This window comes from Meleagris gallopavo, chromosome 6, assembly GCF_905368555.1.
Source record: "Meleagris gallopavo chromosome 6, MGAL_WU_HG_1.1, whole genome shotgun sequence".
NCBI lineage: Eukaryota > Metazoa > Chordata > Aves > Galliformes > Phasianidae > Meleagris > Meleagris gallopavo.
Window position 1 is genome coordinate 8,110,035 of NC_139409.1, and position 22,504 is coordinate 8,132,538.

Here is a 22,504-nt window from a genome sequence, read left to right on the forward strand (position 1 = left end):
AGTAAACAGAAATCATCTGGTGTTGTCACATCACAATTGGCTTAAATAGACAATCAAAACTTGGTGATAGCTGTAATTAGTTATCAGGTAAGTTTACGCTCTTCTGGCTTCTTTCCAACAGCTCTGTCTGCCAGGAGACGTCTGCTTGCTCTCCCATCATATATGCTTTCTCTTAAGAGGAGGTAGCTGCTGTCCTCACTTCAGGCAATTTAGCAATGTGTTGACATCAGAGACATTAATTTAAATCACTGAATCACTGTGGTGTTCCTTTCTTCCTTCCTTTCTTTCTTTCTTTCTTATGGCTAAAAAATATTAGGAATACCTTTCAGATAAAAAATCTAAATTGGTTTTTGGGCACTTTCATCTTTCCCACTCTCTCCAGAGCTTTTCTTCCTGCTAGGAGAGGAGAAGCCAACTTCTGCCCAGTGCTTGGCATGCTGCTGCTGGTGCTTCTTTTGCCACCAAGCTGTCCTGCTCAGCCACCACTCCTGAAGAAGCAAAGGCTCATAGGTAACATTTAATAGTATTAGGAAATGTTTCTTCTCAGAGGGTGGGAAGGCATTGGAACAGGCTGCCCAGGGAGGTGGTGGAGTCACTGTTGGACTCTCTTGGTCTACTGACAATAACCAGTTTTAATTTCATCTTCAGAACTCCATTTTGAGGCCAGCCTTGTAACAAGAGGCAATTAGGCTTTTCTTGTGCCTGCTGAGACCTCTTGAGACACTGAGGCTTCATGGCTTCATGGAAACTGTCAGACATGTCAGATTTTTTCATTTCTTAATGTGCATAAACACCCCAAAAGCAACAGGCTGAGACCAGAAAACTCATTTCATTTTTAATCTACAGCAGCCTTGAACTTGGCATAAACTGAAATACTGGTGTTCAAACCAAATGGTTTCACTGGGTTGTTGGTGTTGTCCTCGCTTTAATCCATAGTAGCAGAGTGCAACAACTTTGCCCAGTGTTCTCACAACAAGTTGTGTTTCTTTGCTTACTGTATATTTCTAATTCATATTAATAAATATGTATCCTTAAATGAGTGCTATTGGACTGGGAAGCAGATCTGAGTCTGACAATTATATGTATCATGTCCATGCTGGGGGAGAATGTAAAATGAAAACAAAGCAACACAACCTGAACATTTTCACATGCCAGAGAAACTGACTTTCATGTAGTTTAAATAAAAGAAAGGTAAGACATGTTTGGGAATAAAGCCATAGCCATCAAATTCACTCTTCACGTATTCTCTGTTACAGCAGTGTGATTCCTTTTATGATTGTATCCATCATGCTGTCAAAAAAAAGAACTCTTATCTTCGCTCATTACTAAACATACAAAGAGCTGGGATTTCCATTTGGCAAATGCTCCTGTTTACCTGAAGGCTCGATTTCTTTTTCTAATTTTTTTTTTAACCTACACTTTGATAAAGTTCATTTGCAGAGATACACTAAACTTTTTAATCCTTAAACTACTTGAGTTTGTAAACTAAATCTTGCTCTGAAATGAGGACGTGTTCATGAAGTTGTTACTTTCTTTTGGAAAATTAAAGATTTTATTATGGAAGAAAGCCAAAGGACTCATCTTGCTCTATCCTTTCTGAGTTACAAACAGCAGCTAGAATTCACAACCACTCCGCACATAGAGGTCTAGGTGGGGATGACTCTAGTAGTCATCTACAGTCTTTTTTTCTTGTATTTTTTTTTCTATTCTAGAAAGGTCTATCAACAGTGGGGACAATCTCTTCGCATTTGTCACCATTCCCATGCTTAGATCTTTTTAATGCTAGCTCTTGTGGCCTAAACACTACAAAAAACATCAGAAGAAATTTCACTATTTTAAAAGGCATAGAATACCTCTCCTGTGCCATACGCTCCAATTTGTTATAAAAGACAGTATGGAATTGTTCGTGAATGCACTGATGAACTTCCTGACTCTTACTATTACTGAGTGCCCTTGATTGCTTGAGTTTTTCCATCACCTTATTTTAAAACTAAATAAACATTTATTATTATTTATATTACATTGTCAACCACAAACCATCAATGAGATTATAGTCCAACTGTTTCGAGCCATGTTTAAACGTGAATTCACAAGCAACTCTCTGCCTTGTTATTTAAACAAATACAGCAGTCAAAGTTTGTTAACATAAGTACAGAAGTGATTTGTGGAGTGGCAGAAGTCATAGAATTGTCAAGGTTGGAAAAGACCTCAGAAGTCACCTACTCCAACCATTGACCTACCCCACCATGTCCACTATACCATGTCCCTCAGTGCCACATCTCCGTGGTTCTTGAACACCTCCAGAGATGGTGATTCTACCACTCAACTGGTGCACTTCTTCCACTGCCTCATTTTCTTTACTTTGAGACAATACCATCCCCTTTAGGGGTCTGTGACTGCGTCTCAAGCTGGCAGAGCTCTGTAGTTTATCTTTACAGCCTCTAGTGTAGGGAATTTGTTGTTTGAGCACTGTGTCCTTTAATCTGAAGACATGGAACTGTACATATTTGTTTATTTATTTATTTATTATTTTTCTTTTGCCCCATTTCCTGCAGAACCCATTCTTTAAACTTCAGTCTGGAGCCAACAACATTGAAGATAATCTGGCCCTTCTCTTTGCACTGATGGCTACTGATGCTGAAGGCAGTGATAACATTCATTCTGAGTTGAAGAGGAAGAGTTAGCTCAACATGAAATATTTTGCAAAATGTAATAACTTCACTTAATACTTCTTTCTTGTCCTTAGGATTATGTCCTCTTATATAGTACATATATATTCTAAAGCATTTGGTTTTATTCATCTTACATTGTTAATTCAAAAAGTTAATCCCAGGTCTAGAGCACTCACTAATGACCATTTTTCCATGCAGACATGGTCTGGCTAGTTTAACCACCTGGTTCTTTGATTCTTTAAGGTCTCTGATATAGCTATATGAACAACTGCTAGCTATGTCAGCGACCTTAAAGAATCAAAGAACATATGAACAACTCTCATCTGCATGCTAAGATCTTTGAGTTTCACCCTCTTATCCTGACCTGATTTCATATGGGTTGCACTGCATTCTTCATCTCTAGGCTGAATTTTTATCAATAAAGAGGCCTGCCCTTAACCAATACTTACATGTAATGGGTTGTTCTTTTGCACAGGGCTATATCCTAAAGTCAAGATTTCTGATTTGCTTACACATGACGTTTCTGTAGTTACGTCAACTATCTTTAATTAAATAGTAGGTTTCTAGGTGTTCCCTTACTGTATTCCTGATTAAAATTTCCCATAAATTTGAAGGATATGAATCAAAATCTGCAATCTGTTAGTGCTTTTATGCTACTGTTGACAGAAATTCTGGTTGTTTTTTTTTCTTTTCTTTTTTTTGTAACAAACTGTAGATTGAAAAGTTTGGAAGATTTTGCTCCATGATACGTGTATTCATAGAGAGAGTTAAAACTAATAAAGTCATTCCAAACTTGTCCACAGATCCTTCATAAATGGTGATCAAATACTTTAATCATCTGAATGAATTACAGAATAATGGGTGAATGCTGCAAAAAACACCGCCGAGATTCAAACTGTAAATATCTACGTGTAATATACTGCATGTCCCTTTCTGTTCAGCTGCAAATATTTGATTGATTTTTAGGGAAGGGAATCTCATGCAGATATCCTTGAGGAAAACTGCATTTTCCCCATACATGCCTATTTCTACCATAAGTGATATATTTTATATGACAGAAATCCGTAACTGTGGCAATGTTTAGCAAATTTCTTTTAAGAGTACTGATGTGAAGGTGTTTAAACCAGGCAAGGATCAGAGGGTACCTTTGTAGCTCTCACACAGAGGATTGCATCATTCGGTTTGAGAGCCAGGCTGGTTTTTGGCAGGTGAGATGGTGCAATCAGACAGTGCTCATATGCAAAGAGCCCCATCATTTCCAGGTATTTCCTGAAATAGTGCACTGCTGTCCTTTCCCCACCCCATGACCCAGAGTGGGTATTGCTCACTCTGGGCTCTGCTCCTACCTGCCCCACTGAAAGTTTAAATGAGGAAATTTTCACTACATAGCTGAGTTTAGGGTTGTTTTTCCTAAAAGGAATTATACTGAGTGGAATTTCTTCCTGAGATTCAACCACTTTGCTTTTCTGTGGGCTCTCCAGACAGATGTCAGCATAAAAAGAACATCAATCCCTTCCATGCCAGGATGAAAGCAAAAGCCAATAGCCTTCTCATGAAAAACACAAAATGGCATGCAATAGTAGTTTCTATTTGCACCAGGGATGGAGGCTACAGAGCAGCCTGGACAGCACAGACTTGGCTTTCCCATTCTTACAGTGTGTGTCCTGCCCACTGACCTGTTTTGGGAGTAATTTTTCTGAGTCTTTCCTGAGATAACTCAATCACTTGTATAAATAATTGATCACCATGGGGACAGTACTCAATTTTTATTTTTATTTTTTTAATAAAAATTCCTTTATTTTGTCCTAACCCTTAGGTTATTGAGACTTTTCTTCTCTCTTTCTCATACAGATTCACACATTCTGGCTTGGACAGAACCTCTACTGTGGACACGAAACATCACTAAATGTGGGTACTGGTTTCAACTAAACTCCCAATGGAAAAATATTTTCTTAAAAATTATTTGTGACTATAGGTAGGAAAAAGGAATAAAATCACACTATGTGATTTAACCAACTAACATAATCCATATTTTCCCATTTATGAATGAAGAATTGAACTAAGCGAGTTATAAGTTTGCCTATATGCAGTTTATTAATAACAATACTTCTAGACAATTTTTTTGCTTGTTTTTCCACAACTTCCTTTTTCTTTTTTGTGTATATCTGTGTTTTTTTTTCCTTTTTATTTTTTCTTTCTGAATGAAAACCAGGTAGCTTAACTCCACTTACTGACAGTGACTGCATCATGCAGGTGATGTGTCCTTCCCTTTTTGCCTATTCTTTGAGTGAAATATTCCTCTTTGAAATTAATTGTTTTGTTTTCTTTCTCGCTCTCTTTAATGGAACCAAATATTTCACCCTTGTTCTCTATTCTTGCACGTTCCTCAGGGTAAACCAAATCTTGGTACATCTTTTCCCATTAAGTAACATATTCCTTGAGCAATCCCACTGGCTTTTGTGAGACTATTTGGGACTATCCAATGGGAGCAGAAGTACATGAGTCTGGCCTGAAGGTGCTTACACACTGCCTCTCTCAATGGTACCTTGGTTTCGGTCAGTGCCTTTGGGTGCTGCTGCATTGCAGCCTTTAATAATCGGTTGGTTTGTTTCAATTCTCACAGTGAAATTTTTTATGAATAGTCTATTAGGTACATGTAGAAACCCAATCTGTGAAAATGAGAAAATAGTCAAGAAAATGCTTCTGTATGGATACTTCACAGAAGAAGAAAGGATGAGGTCACCCCAGCAACTATTTGTTTGGCTGTTGGCAATTCACCCTTCTACGTCAATGGTTCAAAGGCTGTCTGAGCCAGCAATGGACTCATGTGTTCTACATTTTCACACAGCAATTTTCGGTGGGAGAGATATGTGGGTACCCTGGTGCTTGCTTTGTGATGGTGTTGGTCTCATCGATCTTCCGGGAGGGCTTCTCTCTTTCTGCTTGGCTCAAGAAAATTCACTTTTCTGGACTGAGTCAAGGAACAAGTATTGTTAAGAATAACTAAGATTTAACAAGAAGAGTAACAGAAGGGCCAAGTTTCAACATATTCAGTCAAATATATGAATTTTCAAGAGGACAGATATGAAAAGGTCTTGAAGATGTTGCCAAGGCTGAGAAGTCAGATCACAAGAGATCAGTCTTGGATATCTAACCTAAATGTGTTGTGTACAATCCTCCTGAATCCTGCTATTGACACTGAAGAGAGACAAAGTGCAATGATTAGCCTTCTGAAGGTGTTTATGTCTCTCCATGCTGACTATGGGTGGAGCCCAGATAGCTGCTTTAGGGTAAATATCTAACTCTAACTTGGGCTATAGTTAGAGATATGTTGATCTCACCCTTAGTTTCCAAAGGCTGCATTTCTTCCATCACTGAGTCAGGGAAAAAATCCATGTCTACATGCAAGAAGTGTCTACAGGGGAGGAAAGCACCAATGTGCTGTAAACCAAGGCCTATAGAGAGGGTGCCTCTGTGGGACGAGGAAGGAGCCAGTCCCTGGGTTCACTAGGGGGAGCTAGGAAGAAACCTGCAAGTCTCACTGAGATAATGGAATTTGTGCTGCAGAATTATTCACGAGAAGGTTGTGGTGGAAAATCCACCTTACAATCTCATGGACCTAGAGCTGGATTTGTCATGCCAAATTTTCCATCTGAACTTCTTGTCCTTTTGATCTTTAGCGCAGTTTTTTATTGCCTCTTCTAGTTAAGGGAAAATGTAGTACAAGATAAGCGTTCATTTGTCTTCGGAGGAAAAGCAACAATGGCAATAAGAAATCCAGCTGGCTGTAAGTCAGTTCTGTATCGAAAAGACTTTGGACATATGACCGGTAATGCACCTCAGTGGTACAAGGAGCATTACGCATGCGTATGTACATATATATAGAGAGAGAGAGAAATACAAACATCGCAACACGTGTTTCTGAGCGTACATCAATATAAAAGGCTGACCTATCTCACTTTCTAAATCAGCCAGGCCCACTCTTTGAATCAGCAATTATCCATATTTGCAGTATTTTTCTATTTCAGCAGCATGAGACAACAAAATCAGCTACTGAGCTGATTGCTTTAGAAGTCTTTCCTCTGCATTGCTGAACACAGATGAGCATGAACTTTTTACAAGAGCAGCCCCAGCTCTTCTGGATATAGCTGGTTTCTGTGATAGTGCATGTCTGCCTGCAAAATTGATATCCTGAAGCATTCTATTTTTATGCTGAGAGTTGCTGTGTTGAGATCTAAGATGTTCAGAATTATTTTTATTGGACAAACAGAAGCACTGAAATCATGAGGTTTTGGCAGGCCCCAAGCTCTGCCAGCTTAACACTTGTGCTTGGCAGACAAAACAGCTTTTTGATATCGTAGTTGCTCTTCTGCTAGACTCCATGCAACGTAGGCAATTCTCAGTTATCTTAATCAAAAGACAGGAAGCATTCAAGCACTGCTGTGAGACTTCAGATTTAATTGAATAAACTATTCCCTGACAGATTTAATAGCAAAAATGCAAATTTGAGTTGGAGCGCAAACTAGCATGATTGCCACAGCTCGCTCTCCAGCTGAGCTACCTGCACACTGAGTCTGTCCCTGCACACCTGAACGAGTCTGGTTCGTTTCCAGTGCTGGCAGTCCTGCTCTTTGTGATTCAAAGCAAAATCCCAAATAATTCCATTGTCTTGAAGGATGTCGTGTTCTGTTGACCTTGGACCTTCCGTCCCCTTCCTGCTAAATACAGCCTCAGCAAGATAGGTTTGGTGTTAGAAAGGGAGGGAAGGAAGGAAAGGAAAATCTGGATCATCTCCAGCAGTAAAAGAGCCCCAGGTAGATCATTGCCAGGTTCTTTTCTGCAGATAAGCTTAACTCAGTGTTACGCCCAATGAGTGCTACTGTGACCTGCAAATGCCACAGTATGACGGAGCCCCATAAAAGAGGTACAAACCAGAGGGAAACAGGGAGGGAGACTGTGATCTGCAAAGGAACAGATCCTCTCTTTTCTTTATAATGCTGGTGCAAGTTTGGGTTAATTCTACTGTGATTACTATGAGATTGCAGTAGACTGCTGAGCTAGGGTCTGTTGTAAAGGCAAAGTAATATATCCTTCTACCAGTCACTCTTGCAAAACACTTTTTTTCCTGGTGACGTAGTCCTCTGCCTCCCGATTGTTATTTCTCTTGTGTGTTTGTGTGTGTGCGTGTCTGGTGTAGAAGGATAGCTGCATACAGTGCAAACTGAAACCACGGCCTCAGCAAGGATTCAGGCAGCTGGGTGAGCTCATCGTGGCTCAGCATTCAGGCAAAGCGATGGGCTGTAATTTACAGCAGAGCCCAAGCTCTGGGTAGCAGGTTCAATTTTATAAGTGCCTTTCTAGTTCGAGCTAGGTAAGAGAGTCTGCAATAGACATCCTCTACATTTTCTATAAATAGCAAGTTGCTCAATGTGTCATTCGGCTCCCTCCGTCCACATCGCTGATTGCAGTGCAAAGCACATACTTGGGAATAGGCAGCTTCACCCCCCCTCGTCAGGTACCGGTGTATTTATTTATTCCTTATTGTCATTACAGGAAAATAAAAGGTTCGACCTAATCTAACAGAGGTGAAAGGCTGATTATTGCATTTCCACAGCTGTTGCATTGCTGCATTTTATGTTTATAAATCATCTGCATATCAGCGCATTAATACAGCTGGGAAGTCAGGTCTTCAAGGAAATATATCATTATTTGCTAAAAAGATATATGAATAGCTAACTGTGTTATCTGAAAGCCTGTCTTAAGTCCAAGAGCAAGGTCCATGCAGGTATTTATAAATACCAACAGTATTGATTTTATTACTCATACTTTGTAAATGACATCGACATTCTGAAAGACTGGAAACACTTGCTTTGTTGTGCCACTGTCTCGGTTGGAGTGTAAATCTCTCACTTTTGATATATACACAGTAATTTTTGTTCTTGTCACTGCCCTGTGAATGCAGACATTTTAATGATGATTTACAGTTTTACATATAGTGGGACTATAAACTTCTAATTGCAATTAAAAACGAGTTAAATGAAAACCTGCAGCTTGAAGGCAATATCTTCATCGCAGCATGATATAGAGTACTAAGATTTGGTACCCTGAGAAAAAAAAAAATGTTTTTGTTTTTCCTTTTATCCAACTACAAGGCCAAAGAAACTTCTAGAAATCCATATTTTGTTCAGATTTTCCAGGAGCACAAATTTGGAAACATCGTACCGTATTACTCTTGAACAGCTACCGATTTCTTTTTTTCATTATTTATACACCCAGTGGGTGCTCAGCTCAGAGCAATAACTTTTTTTCATTTTTTGCCAGAAGAACTGTGGATCAACAGGAATATGGGGTCCTCGAGTGCTTGCTGAATAAGGAACTGAAAGTTTTTAGATGCTCATGAAGAGAAAAACAACTTTATTTGGTATTGCAAATGAAGAGTCTCCATTCATGTTGGGGTTCTCCAAGCTGTTATCCCCAAACACTGTATTTCCATTTCTATCCTTCAGTAGTATTTGCCCACGAGGCATTAGTTTGTGACTATCTGTATATGAAAAACGTTACTTCCAAAATGCTCTGGAGTATGTCATTATGTGATTGTGTTAACCAATACAAAAACAATTTTGTGTTGAGTTTGCAAGATGTAGGCAGTGCAATTAGGTGAAGATGCCATTCAAATGTGGACATTTGTATAAATACTTGTAGGTATAGGAATATGTTATGTAGTTATACTGCTTATAAGATAGTGTATGAATATTTTTTGTAAAGAATAATTTTACTGTCTGTGAGAAGTAGCCACTATACAGCTTGTTATGTAATTGTATGCCACATTTTTCCCAGCTGAACTACTTCAGAATTTTCCGAGTCCCAGAAAACCCATGAGGGTACCACCGTATTTTCTTCTCTCCCCGGTGTTATCACTCCATCTGTGTTGGCCACAGAATACTTTGGCCACCAAAGGGAAGGCTAGGGATGGGAGTGGAGGCCAGGCAGGCTGAATTTGAACTTTATTTAGCATACTCTGTGTGTCTTGATGGGTGCACTGTCACTATCCAGTCACACTTTATTTGCCCAGCATTATTCTATGGTTGCTTCTGATCTGGAAACAGATCAGAAAGGTGCAAAGATGGTGAGCTTTTCATTAAACTCTACTGTTTAAATCTCATAATTCTCCTTCTGTACCTTTTGCTACAGGGATTTAACACAGGCTGGCGAAATTCAGTACACATTGCCCATCCCCTTGCCAAATATTGGTGTCCTGCCTAAGCAGTGGGGCTGTTGGAGCTGTGCCTCTGCTTTCTCTCTGTTTTTAGAAGAGCAATAGAAGAAGTTGTACATATCTCCCCAAATACATGCATCTTCTACTTCATTACCAAATGAAAAACAAATAATGATGCTTTTAAAGAGACAGCCCTGACTAGTGTGGATGCTGTATTAAATCTTCCCTGTAGCACACTTAAATTATCCATTCTCAAAGGCCCTTTTAATCTCTTACAAAGAAGAATAGAAATGCAAAGAGAAAGTCATATGTAATTAATGTCTGCTTAGCTGCTCTATACCTTGGCAACTTGTACTTTGTCTTGGGGAGCTTCCAAAGAGAAAAATTTGACGGTTGTTGGAGTCTCCTCTTTGTTTTTGTTAGATGTTACAAGATCAAAAAAGCTGCTTTTTGCTAGTTTGAGCTGATAAATATATATATATATATATAAAAATCCATAATGAACTGCAGCATAATGAATGTGAGTAGTTTGAAATGAAAATAATTTTTTGAGACTTGCTTTCTGTAATTCTGACACCTACCTTACGTACCTAAGGCACCCAGGCTGAACAGTGGGTACCTGGATATCAGTAATCTACTTATAAGTATTTAAGGACATTCATAGCCTTGTACACATTGACAAATGCGTATTTCCTCAAGGAAATTATTACTGTCTGAAGTAGGCAATACTAGAACACAGCTGACAGTGCTACCACCTCAGTTGTTTTGCACGTTTTCTATACTTGGCAAGGGCATATTGGTGATTAAACAGTTTAGATGACTTTCTCCTTTTTTTTTTTTTCCCTTTTGATGATCAGTGAGATAGAGAGGATCCCTGGCTGCTGCATTCTCCTTAGGGAGAAACTACTCAAATTGTATATGGACTGTGTTATTATGGCTTCCTATACCATTCCTTATACTTAGAGAAGAATAGTTATGTGAATCTCTAGCCATCTGCAGAGCTGTGGGATCTTATTTTTGTGATTGTCCCTCCGATCTTTCTTTCTTTCTGAATTCCTGCCACCTACAGCAAAGCACAGAATCACAGAATCACAGAATGGCTTAGGTTAGAGAGGATCTTAAAGATCATCTAGTTCTAACCCCCTGCCATGGGCAAGATTGCCACCCACCAAATCAGGCTGCCCAGCGTTCCATCCAACCTGACCCTGAATGCCTCCAGGGATGGAGCATCCACAACATCTTTGGGCAGCAGTGCCAATGTCTCATCATCCTCTGACTAAAAAATTTCTTCCTAAAATATAACCTAAATCTCCCCTCTTTAAGTTTAAAGCCATTTCCCCTGTTCTACCATGCAAATGGGTTCTTCTGAGTGGTCTTTATAGTGTTTATGCACATTTTTGTGGAAGTCTGCTACAGGCCACCTAAGCAGGAAGAGCATGTGGATGTAGTCCTCTACAGGCCGATAGATGCAGACTCAGATCTATGGGCCTGGTCCTCATGGGGGACTTTAACCAGATGATATCTGCTGGCAGGAAGACACGGAATACCATTAGAAAACCAGAATGTTAATGGAACGTACTGATGATAACTTTGTGACTGGGAGAAAAGCCTGAAAACTGGAGGAAGAGAAACATCATTCCTTTCTACAAGAGGAGGACCCAGGGAAAAAGAAAGGATGGACAACCTCTCTTTGATCCCTGGGAAGATGATGGAGAAGCTCATTTTGCAAATGTTTTCCAGGCACGTGAAGTACAAGAAAATCAGTAGCCAGCATGGATTCACCAAGGGGAAGTTGCGCTTGATCAATTTTATAAGATTCTGTGAGCCTTTGACACTGTTTCCTCTAGGCTGTTGTATGGTCTAGGTGGGAAGAAGAATGAGATGGCTTGGAAGTATGAGCAGCCAAGCTCAGAGAGTGGTGATCAGAGGTGTGAAGTCTAGTTGGAGACCAGTAAGTGGGTACCCTAGGGGTCTCTTCTAGCTCCAGTCCTGACTCAAGTCCTCAAACTGATTTGCAGGCTACATAAGACTGGGAGAAGGGGTTGATACACCAGAGGGTTGTGCTGCACTGTGTTCAGTTCTGGGCTCCTCAGTATGAGAGAGGTACAGACATATTGAAGAAAGTCTGTTATGTGAAGGTGATGAAAGGTCTGGAGCATCTTTCTATGAGAAAGAGCTGACTGAGCTGGAACTGTTCAGCCTGGAGAAGAGGAGGATCTAGGGGATCATATCAATATCTGTCTCCCCTCACACTCCTTTTTGGGAGCCTTCTTTGTAATAGTGCTATACCAGCTTCATACTGCTATATTGAAGTGAAACCCTCTCAACTACTCTGCAGGAAAACCATCAAGATGAAAAGAGGGGGTTCTTCGAGGTTTTAAATGTGAGAGACAAAATCCTCCAATGATATAAAGGAACCTGATGTTACCAACTGTCATGATTTTTGCCAAGTGTTAAAGTATTTGGAATAAATTCCTGGCCCCACTGGGATCAAAATACTAAAACATATGAACAACAATGGGGTTTGATGGTGATGTTAATATCAGCCATGAGAGATTCATCTAAGTAAAAACTTAAACTTTCCTTCCTTCAAAAAATTATAAACTTTGATGATGCAAAGGGAACCTAGACTGGAACGAAATCGTCCAATGCAAACAACAGATCATATAGAAAAATAACCTTTTCTTAACCTCCTGTGGTTTGTGAGCCAGACTTATGTTTTCTGCAGCCTGACTTGAAATCTTTTAAACACTCCTACCTCCTAATACAGCAGGATAGCTCCAAGGATAATGATGACAACACGTATCAATGGGTAGAGCTAACTCAGACTGGGACAATGTCAGGCAGCTGTCTTAAGACTTCTTTGCAGTGTCTCCAAAGGGCAGGGCATAACGTATGTGGCAATTACCCCACTATACCCAGTGGTAAACAGTGCATGAACAGTTCTAAGGGGCTGAGGTTTAGCACTGTGTTCACTGCTAATTCAGGACTAGGATGATGTTTCCCTCTTGATCTAGCATGGAATGGATCTGTGATGTTACGAATCTGTATTTGTGCTGTCGTTACTGATGGGGTATTGTATGGGGTTGGACTGCTTTGTAATAGGCATTTTGGAGATAGCTTTGCTGCATGAATTAGGCAGTTTGCACTGCAAAGATGCAGTGCTTCTCCTCTTTCGCCTCAGCACAAATGCAATAGATCCTTCTGATTCCATGGCAGTGAATCTCTGCCTTGGCTGCTCTGGTTTAACAAATTGTCACTGTCATATGGATTTTTAGTAACAAATAAAATAAATGTGAACCGACACATTAAATTAAGAACTATATGAAAGCTGCTATACAGATATGAAAAGCTGAAAATTCCTCTTTGTTATGGCTATGCATTCACATCAGATTTTCTTGAACATTGCTATTTTGTGATTAGTCATAGGCTTTTCTATAAGCCAGCACAAATGAAGCCAACGGAGATAATGAATTAAATGATAAATACCTACAAAAGAATAATCTTAATGAAAATGCTAAAAGAGCAATATTATAAAGAAACTCTCTGTCTCTGCACAAATCAAATAGAATATAATCTTGGAAAAAATCTGAAAATGAGTACAAGCACTACTGACTGTTACTCAGAGCAAAGAATTATTGATTCTTGGCTGCTTCTATTGATTTTATGTCACTTCTGTGATTTAATCATGTTTTCCTTGTTATCTCTTTGCAGTCTTTCTTCTATTGTCTGGTATAAAATCTCAGCCAAGGCCTTTCAGCCTGTGGTGGTGATCAAAATAACTTTGGCTTCCATTTACATTGTTTTAAAGGAATGATTAAACAATCTAGCTTAGGTGATCTCAGACAGCATTACACAGTATAAATGCATCTTTGAAAAATGGAAATATCTCCTTTCTTGCTAACAGTTAGGGACTAAGAAAGGTCATGATATGCTTCTGTAGACAATCCAGTACTGTAAAAAGCCACGCAACAGTGTCTAAGTATTTCACTTCTGCATTAATCCATCTATTTGTTTCTTTTTAATACACTCAAATTGTGTTAGATATTCTGGCTTCTGTAGTCGATGGGAATGAGTTTGCATGTGGGAGAGACTAAACTTGCATTTTATTAAAGCTGTATGGCTACTTCTGTGCAAACTCCTCTCTGAGATAATACTGCTTTTTCTACAAAACGCTCAAATTTCATTTTCAGGAAAATGCCTACAGAAAAGAGCAGGATTTGTCCTAACCATTGACTAGTATTTAAAAATACACGTTTAAGTTTATGTTGTAATTATGGTCTTTGAAGGAAAGACATTTCTAGGAAATTTCACTCTCTTAAATGAGCACATTTGAAGTACATATTACTAGGACAGCATTTAGAGGCGTAATAATATTGAACTTATTTTTTGAATTTATTACAAGGTTTTGTGCATGTAATTACAAGCAGCTGGTAAATGACTGTATCCCTCACATATACTTTAAATTGTAAACGATAGATGTTTCTAGCTTTCTGGGTCTATTTCCATAATGGAGTACCTTTTTCACTCTTTGTATTAATATTCCATTTAGAAAGGGTTCAGAGAGGTTTAGTAGAGAGTCATTGGATTTATGAGTGTGTTACATACATAATTATTATAGATGGTTATAAGCACATCAAAAGGAAGTGTAATAGATGTTTGTAAGCTCTGGTTACATGAAACCTGTTGGACTCTAACAACTGAATCACCATCTATTCAGTGTACCTTAATGATCGATCATAGACTTATTATAGCTTTTAACATAATGCTTAATTATTTATTTTTCCATCTGAATCCAGACTTTTTAACCTAATATGCATAAGACAGTAAATTTCATAGTGGGAGAGGATTGGATTGCCAATGGATAGGATTCACAGGGAATTATACTTTTTTACACTACGAAAGATCTAGCCCTTGCATGCATGCACACACACACACACACACAATGCTTCTCATGTTCTTCTATAGGCTACTGAATGAGTTTGTATTAAGAACAGAAACATGTCATATCTGTTCTCTGCAGCTCATAAAATCACGTGAGTCTGTAGGATATTTTTGTATAAAATGAGCCAAGTAAACTTTTCAGCTCTTCTCTTCGTATCTGTAAGTTGGAGTAGAAAAGATGTAAAAACGTGTCTTGCAGACCACTAGACTTTTGCCCATCAAAACAGGTAAGAGTTGGTCTTATGACGTGGACAGAGTGAAGAGTTGAGTGGAAAAGAACTTTATGAGGCTCAACCAGGGCAAATGTAGAGCCTTGCACTTGGGTATGACTAACTGCTTGCATCAGCACAGGTTAGGGGGCTGACCTTCTGGGGAGGAGCTCTGTGGGGAAGGACTTGGGTGTGTTAGTGGACAACAGGTTGGCCATGAGCCAGCAGCGTGCCCTCGTGGCAAAGAACAATGGCTTCCTGGGGTGCATCAGAAGGAGTGCAGCCAGTAAGTGAAGGGAATTGATTCTCCCTGTCTACTCTTCTGTGGTGAGGCCACTTTTGGAGTATTGTGTGCAGTTCTTGGCTCCTCAGTTCAAGAAAGACATGGAGCTTCTAGAGAGAATCCAGCAGAGCACCTCAAAGATGTTTGGGGCCTGGAGCATCTCCTGTGAAAGGAAAATTGAGAGACCTGGGGCTGTTCAGCTTGGAGAAGACTGAGGGGAAATCTCTAATGAGTGAAAGTCAAGTGGATTGGGCACCAGGCTCTGCCCAGTAAGAGAACAAGGGGCACTGAGCACAAACTGGGACATAGGAAGTTCCACACAAACTCGTGGAAAAACTTTACTGTGAGGGTGACAGGACACTGGCACAGGCTGCCCAGAGAGGTTGTGGAGTGTCCTTTTCTGGAGACATTCAAAGCCCACCCGGACACTTTCCTGTGCAACCTGCTGTAGGGAACTGCTTTAGCAGGAGTTGGACTGGGTGATCCCCAGGGGTCCCTAACAAACCCTATGATTCCCTGATTCTGTGATGATGCCATGTGGTGACCTAGTTGGCTTTCCAATGGACATCTGTGGCAAACAAAAGGTCAAAATGGAGGCGGAAATCAGAGTGGGTGTGGAAAAAAATAAAACATAAAAACGCCACTGTGCTACTTGTTGCCCTATGACAAAGACTGAGTGGGAGGACAGATTGGAAATGCACGTGAGACCTTCCTTGGTCATCTACATGTTGTTCTTTGCAGCAGCCCAGCTTAACTTCTCTGTTATAGTTAACAGCGTGTACTCTGAGCCCCAAATATAAATAGTGACTGGTGACTCATTCAATGTAATTCTTCAGCTATGTCAGTGGGACGGAAGGGTGGCTTTATGGGTAAAGGCATGGCTTTCATGCAGGAAGTGCATATTTCATTCTTGCCACTTATCACAATATAAATCATAAGCAACTTCTTTAATTCTTTTATTTGTAATTTTGTGGGAAAAAAAAAGGAGAAAAAATTTTACTCCTTTCAGAACTGTCAATTCATCTGAGGTCAGCAAAGCATTCATTTGCCTATAGCAGGATAGCCAAGGGCTGCTATGCTTGCTGCTGACTTTGCCTTTGCCAGGCTCTCAGAGAGCTGGGCTGGCACTGTTGATGGGGATTGGGCTGCTACAGCTTTCCTGCTCAAGAAGCAGCAGGCACACCTTCTCCAGGTCCTTCCACCACTCCAAGATCAACCAAGCCCAGATCTCGAGAAGTCAGCCTCCCTCACACTCCTGTTCTTCACCGTTGCTCCAGCAATACTTGATTTTACAGGTGGGGCTGAGAAGTCTTGGTCTGGTTCTGGCTAAACTCTTTTCCACTTGAGGGTCTCTTGAGACCTTAGACTTGCCTATGTGCTTCAGGGATTGCTGTCTTCCAGAAGATTAGATGTGGTATAAAGCTGTCCAGTGCAGAGATGAGCAATAGCCTATACTTGCCATCTTTATGCATGTCTGGGAAACAAAACTATAAATTGAATAGCAGTGTAGAAATGTTTAACTCTGAGTGGAAAATGATGCTTCATTTTTAAGGTTTTTAAGGATGCTCATCACAAATGTACATGATTACTTAGAATTTAATAGGCCACAGGGCAATATTTGCTTTTATGCCTCCATCTCCTTTTCAGAAAGAGAACAAGATGTTGAAGTTAGAATGTTTTGCTCTTGATCTTTTCTGCTCTTTATACTTCAAAGTCTGTATTAGTTGGCTTTGGATGAGCAGGGAGCATTCTGTGTGCAAACTTATTGCACAACGAAACCTGAAATGGAAGATTTATAATCAGAACATCAGCTTCATCCTTTTCTATTTGCTCAAGGGAAAGTGAGATTAAACAATGAGAATGGGGAGCTGACCAAAAAAAAAAAAAAAAAAAAAGCAAAATTCAGAGCATTTACAACAAAGTTTTTGGTCAAATGTTGGAATAGTGCAAGTAGATTTATTTTGCACTTTATTTAAGCTGAGACTCGCTTATGACTTAAATTTACTTTCATTTATGTATGTGTAATGTACATCCCTTGCGTGTGTCCTTTCCCTGTGCCTCACTTCTCCTGGAAGGTGTAATTCTGAAGTGGGAGTCACATCAGCAGAAAGCTGTGAACTGAGGAGCAACGTTCAGTGAAAGCTCTGCCCTGTTCCACAAGGCTTAACCTCCCTCTTCTTTTTTGTGTGTTTGATATCAGAGTTTTCAGACGGAGCGTTTCAATAGCAACACATAGCTTACTCCCATATATTCAACAAATAGGTTACTGACAGTGTTAGACTAGGGTAATTGATAAAAAAGGGCAAATATTTTTGCAGTGCAGTAGAGAGTGCAGCTCTATTGAAAAGCTGAACTCAGAGGAAAGATACAGAGGAAAGGTTTAATGTGCTGTGAGAAAGCCTCACAGTGTATATCTGACTGCCTTTTCTAAAAGGTTCCCAACTTGGCATACTGTCTATATGGCTGCTATTCTCTGCAAGTTCACTTCAACAGCTACATCCTGGTATTGAGTTTTGTTATATTACACTGCCACACTGATTTGTACACATTTGTTCTTGCTGATGAACATCCCCTAATACTGAGTTATGGATCAGGTTATTGCAGGAAATCTGAGTGAAGATGTAATATTTCACATGCTTACCTTAAGAGGAAAGAGCTGCTAATATCATGAATAATTTCTCACAATACAGCTCCAAGCTGTCAGCTCCAACTATGATATCTGGGCCCCAAGGGAACTCAGGTTTTCATCTGGAGGTGTACAGATCCAAAGGAAAATTTGGCAGCATTATCTTGACAGTGCAGGAGAGTTCTACTTTCTTACTCCAGAGTTCCGTTAAATACATCAATAGATACACCATATTATGAATTTTTAAGCACCTCTCCAGAGACTGTACTTAATACAGAATATTTGAGGACTCAGCCACTGCAGGGCTCATTTGGTGCCTTAGAAATGTTTCTGCTGGGTAAATTTCTGTGGGAATAGAGTTCAGCTCTTTATTTTAATCTGTCTTCTTTCAAGATGAGTGTATTTATTGTTCTGAAGGTCCAGGTGACACTGGCTGATTCTTTTAGCATATCCAGACATGATGTCTGGACAACACTATAAATTTGTTATAAAGGATTGTATTTTTAGCATCAACCAAGACAAAATGAAATGTTCTACTATTTTCAATGCTTTTACTGTTTTTTTTTTGTTTGTTTTTTAAAAAGCAACACATAGAATATTACGCCAAAAATGTATTTAACTTTTGAGGAGAAATGATCAGACTGTACTAAAAAAGAGGGTGAGCACAGAACAGGACGCTGGGACACCATTAGCATGAACTCCAAGTGTGTGAGATACCTTCTGCTGTTGCTACAGACTGGATTTCTCTGAAATGATTCATGTATCTGAAAAACACCAATGTCCCTTAGCTTTTAGCTGAGGATAGGGACCACTTTCAGCATCAACTGCAAGAAATATGTTTGATTTCACATAGCGGGGTGCACAGCTGGATCTAATGGCTGCTTCAAATCCTCAATAATTGTCAAAAATTGTCAGTAAAGACAAGAGGGCTCCACAAAGTCTTCTGCACTCAGGAGTTTGATTCAGAGACAGAGTAGAAGAGTTCAGCAGTGGTCATTTGGCAGTCCATGTGATACTGCAGTCATTCATGGACCTGAAGGCACAGCATGGATCTGTCAGAGGAGGGTGAGGGCAGTGGGCATGTAAGGGCTGCCCTGGGCAGCAGGCATGACCTAGAGCTGCTCATGGAGCATCTGGACAGTGCTCTGAGTCCCGTGGTCTGATTTTCGGGTGGTGCTGTGTGGAGTCAGGAGTCGGACTCAGTGATCCTTATGAGTCCCTTCTAACTCAGGATATTCTATGATTCCATGGTCAGCCCCTGCATTGAGCTTAATATACGGAGTTCATTATTCCAGAATTCTTAAAGCAACGACATTCTTCCCAGGACTATGGCTCAATTAAAAGAGTTAATTATTGAGATCATGTAAAAATATTCAAATATCATAAACCAGCATCTTATCTTGGTGTGGTATTGCTATGCCTTCAGTCTCTGGTCCTACTGATGTGAATGTGGTAGATTCCTTAGTCACTTGTACCAACTTACACTGAAACTAGCTGCAGTATTTAAAATCAAAATCAAAGTACCAATGACTGTATTTTAGTGTATGTGCAGAAAAATACATAAAAAATAAGCAAAGAAAATGAATGTGCAGCTAACTTTAAAGAAACAAAAATGCATTCAGGGTATTGTAGGAACAAAGAATTATCATAGAATCAAGTTGGAAGGGACCTTTAAAGGTCATCTAATCCAAGTCCTCTGCAATGAACAGGGACACATCCCACTTCTTCAAGGAAAAATCTTTGCACTCTGATGTAGAGATCAGCCAAGGAGGAAATGGTTAATGAGACAGCAAGCCTCATCAAAAGCCAGTGACCTGATGGCCAGCACACTGCAGAGTGTCACATATCCACATGACATTTATTGAGTTAGCACAAATGGCAAGGACAAAACATGCTACAGTTTTCAGGTAAAGAAAGGTTGTATTTAAGCTAATTTATTACCTGAGATACTTCTAGGTGTTCATATCAGGCTAAAGCTGCAAGCTCAGACATTGCTGCCAGAGCTGGTGTATTAGAACAGAAACTGCAGTATAAACCCCCTCCACTGACACCAGGCTATCTGCTTGAGTGACTGCAGTCTTGGCAGCTATATAAAAAGCTCCTCATAGACTCAGAGAGATCGATTTGAGCATCTTAACCATCTCTGCCTCATCATGGTTGGTGGTGATTTTCTGTCTGCATCTACTGATGTAATCTGGCAGCATCAACTCATGTCCAAGTTTCATGTGGATTAAACAATATCAAACCTCTGACCACTTCCCTGAGTGTTCCACCACTGCACTCAGGATGTTTAGTCAAGCAGATGTATATGAGCCATGTAATCCAGCATTTTTTTTTAGAAATGCACATACCTGCAAGGTTCAGGGGTTTTGGCCTGGTCTATCAAATGGTGTTTGTTAAAATAGTGCTGGTTGTTTAGTGCTGCTCACGCACAGTTTGCTTTCCAATTAAACCATGTTTCAGAAGATTTGTAACAGTTGTGACGTTTTCCTTTCACAACATAAGGAGGCTGCTTATGGGTTGGAATCAGAAAGATGTCCTATACAAATAGTAGCTCCCTTATCTGGGAAGCTGTAGTCACTTATGAGTGGTGAACAGAAGCTTTTGAAAGAGAAAGTATCTACCTCTCATTTATAAAATGGTCAATTTTCCTACAAGGTAAGATTTGGATTCACAGGAGGAGGCTATACTCCTAAACACTGTTGATTTAACAGGAAAGAGTGATAGGGTGATAATTTAACTGACTTAGCATTAGGGCTTAAATTCGGCAAGATATCAAACTGAAAGCAAGATTCTGAGTCTCACTGAAATCATCATTGGGATGTAAGCATACGCCTGTGTTAGACAGAGGGGGAGGCTGCTGATTTGGTGCCTGAGTGAGGGACGAAACTGGTTTATTTATAAGCACTCTATTTATAGCTTTTACTGTGTTGGAATACACTAATTCATCTTAAGTGCTCTATCTCTGCAGATGAGCTCATAGCTCTTGAGAAGGTGAAGTTATCTGCACTACTTGTTCCAATGTGGCACAGAGCTGTGTCTGGGAGCTGCACTGAAAACACCATCTCTCTATGCACAGCAGTTAATGGGATGAGCAGCATGCAGCAGGGCTCTGCTGAGCATCCCTTAGATCCCAGTCAGATGAGGATCAGGGATCTTTGCCCCAGGAAGAGGGCAAAGCCTTAGTGAGACATTATGGCAGTGATAACATGGGTAGTACTGGAGAGCCCCTCCTCTCCAAAGAGCAGAAAGTAGAAGAACATCTGAAGCTACAGCTGGAGGAGACACAGGGGATTTATCTTCCTCTCTCCTTCCTTTTAATAAGAACCTGCGTGCAAATCCCTTGTCCTCCTCCCTAGTGACACGTGCATTTCTTTCAGGACATTGCTTCAAAGGACCTGTCCCTGGAAGCAGGAGGAGCTGGGTTTCGTGGCACAATTCACATCACTTTCTGGTAGCACTGAGTCATTGTTTGATGCTGGCAAAGGTGGTTCTGGGCTGCCCCCATGTTTTGGGCTGCACTCCTTCCTACTTTGTGGTCCTGTCCTAACAGCATCTTGAATTTCCAGTTTGACTCTCATCTAAATTTGAAACCAGACCAACCAGTCAAATTCCATCCCCAGGCCAGGAAATCCTAGCAAAACCCTATGGTCCTACTTCATTAATGGAGAAGTTTATAGGGAGACCTTGTTGAGATGGCATCTGACGCTACACAAGAGGATGAGCAAGCGGAAGTCAGTGACAGAATTATATGCAAATTCCATGATAGAGCCACAGCCTGGTGTTTGCAAACCACACAGCCTCACCTTTGATCGCTTTCTCTTAAGCCCTGAGCACATAAAAACAAGTCCATTAGACATGGCAAAACATGTGCATTCCCTACGCTCCTTCTTTGCCAGAAATAATGAGAAAGCAGAGGTAAAAAAAAAAGGCTAAAAAAAAAACCCAAAACTTTTAACAGATTCTTCTTCTTATTATTTTTAAATATTAATGCTTCCATTTGGCTAAAGTGGCCTTCACTTATGTTTCTCTGTTGAACACAAAAGAGACATTTTCAGGAGCACAGAGGATTTTTCAGTGCAGCCCACTCTTGTCTTTATTTTCTACCAAGTAATCAAAAATGAAACAAAGATCTCAGACATAGGTACATCTTTAAGGGAATTTGCTCGTTCTTAACTTTGTTTGAATGGGTAAACCTCATCACTGTTTGCCCTTAAAGCTCTTCTAACAGAGAGCTGTTTTATCAACATTGGCTGCTTAGAAAGGAGAGGTATTTTCCTCCACCTTCAGTGCAGTTTTCTATGCCACTGTTGGGGGGTGGGAAGTTGACCTTACGTGGACCCTCAAGACAAAACCAGAGGCTTTAAGTGGTGAAGAATAGGCAAACACTAGCCTGCAGTTGCCATACACAGAGTACACTGCTCAAAAATCCCAGAAATCTGGCTGATAGAGCATTACGCTGTGACTGGGCAGTGCTTCTCCCCTTGTAGTTTATACATGTGTCAATAGGAGATTACGCCTGTAAGTACAGACTCTGCAAACTCACTTGTAGTG

The 22,504-nt window shown here is 40.1% G+C and overlaps 1 long non-coding RNA gene across 4 annotated transcripts in view; it reads left to right on the forward strand.

Moving 5' to 3' along the window:
- Positions 1–22,504, forward strand: part of LOC146544066 (uncharacterized) — a 55,911-nt gene that overhangs the window by 11,925 nt on the left and 21,482 nt on the right. For 3 of the 4 annotated variants that reach the window (XR_014884138.1, XR_014884137.1, XR_014884136.1), the window contains 3 exons: positions 383–510; positions 2,556–2,709; positions 4,524–4,580. This is a non-coding gene — a long non-coding RNA (uncharacterized LOC146544066). Of the gene's footprint in view, positions 1–382; positions 511–2,555; positions 2,710–3,475; positions 3,570–4,523; positions 4,581–22,504 lie in introns of all 4 variants that reach the window. The other variant, XR_014884139.1, reaches the window with a different exon arrangement.